The sequence below is a fragment of the Nanorana parkeri genome, unplaced genomic scaffold, assembly GCF_000935625.1.
Source record: "Nanorana parkeri isolate BGI_ZX_2015 unplaced genomic scaffold, ASM93562v1 scaffold4273, whole genome shotgun sequence".
Lineage (NCBI taxonomy): Eukaryota > Metazoa > Chordata > Amphibia > Anura > Dicroglossidae > Nanorana > Nanorana parkeri.
This window is the reverse complement of record NW_017310536.1, coordinates 17,241-19,106: the sequence shown is the minus strand read 5'-3', so window position 1 is coordinate 19,106 and position 1,866 is coordinate 17,241.

Genomic DNA, 1,866 nt, shown 5'->3' with positions numbered 1-1,866 from the left:
CAATACCTGTTTAGGGAAGAATTTGGTCAATATTTTTATTACTTTAATTTATTTTGGCTATCACAACAGCACCGACAAGCTTCTAATGTCATTGTGTTGTGCAGTGACAGGTTTTCTTTATAGAGTCATCAGGGGGTCTATTGGACCCCTGATGTCTTCCCCTTGCACTGCATCAAAACAAATAAAGTACTGGCAATGCTTTGTTTGCATTTCTGGCAGCCAGAATCTAACACCTGTAAGTGCTCAGAGCAGAGCACTTACATGTACAAAACCTGTAAGTGTTCAGAGTGGTTCCAGGTTCACAAACAAAAAGCATAGATCTGTGAACAGACTTTTGCTTCTCCACCATTTGGCCATCATGAACGCTGCTCGCCATCCTGAATGCCTGGTGTTAATCCTGAGCATTTTGAACAGCTAATCCCTGTAACATTTTTAACATTACCTGTAACATTAGTGATAAGCATCAGTAAAAAGAACCCCCAATAAATCTTGCAGCATATAAACAAAAAAGGTAAGAAAACACTTAGGTCCCACAAAAGATGAGCATGAAAGGTCGATCACAAATGGCATGGAGAAGACAAAAAGGTATTAAATACATTCTTTACTCTGCATATACTGATGTACTGCAATGGCCAACGGAAGTCAGGGTTCAAAACAGACTCGAACTTGGCTACAGGAATGTGCCCAGAGAGTATAGGTAAATTGCACAATTTCTGAATGGTCTAGGGTTGGACGTGGCGTGCTCCAGGGTTGTCGTAGGGCCAATGCTGTTTAACCTGTTTATTAATGATACAGAGGTTGCCATTAATAGCCTTGTTTCTGTGTTTGGTGACTATTCCAAAATTGTATGGTAAATAACTTGACACAAGACATAGCAGCATTACAGGAAGACTGACAAAATAGGTGGGTGGGCAACTACATAGCAGATGAGGTTTAATATTGAAATATTTAAGGTTATGCATTTGGGTGTTAAAAATATGCATGCCAGCTACTCATTAGGGAGAGCTCATCTGTGGAAATCTGAGGAGGAAATTGATTTGGGGGTCCAGGTTGACTTCAGACTTGGTAATAACATGCAATGCCAGGCTGGAGTAAATAAGCCCAGCAGACTACCATCATGCCTAAAAAAGGCAAGACAAATCCACAATTGTACCACTATATAAAACACCTGGATCATCTTAATTATATGGTTCAATTTTGGTCACCAATCCTCAGAAAGGATGTCCTCAAGCTGAAAAGAATCCAGAGAAGTGCAACAAAACTAATAAAGGGGCTGGAGAACCTAAACTATGAGGAACCTTTACAGAAATTACACTTACTTACTCTGGAAAAGATTCTTTTAAGAGGTGTTATGATTGTCCTGTGCATATTGTTTAATGGTGATAGAATCAGTAATAAACTGTTTACTGTAAGTTCGCTTAAAAGAAGAGGCTTTCTCCTTAAAATTGTAAGGAAAAAAAAAGGGGGATTCTTTACTGTTAGAGCAGTAAAATATTGGAACTCCCTCTCTAGGTAGTGGTATCAGCTAAGAGTATAGACACATTCAAGAAAATTTTAAAATGAACACACACACCAACTATGAGTAACTGCAGCTGGCTGCCACCATCTTTGGATGTGGCGTCAGTATCCCCAGCAGACTCAGAGCCATTACTTAAGTGACACTCGTTCCTCCCTTTCACTCCTGACAGCAACATAAAAGTTTTCTTAGATGGGCGAGAGCAAGGCATAGAAGCTGAGCCAGCACAAACAGTAATCAGACACTCCCCAAAGAAGAGAGCAATGACATGACATACACACGCACAACACACACACACATTGAAGTTTCTTTTTTCAACCTCAAATACTATAACTATGCAACATGCAAAT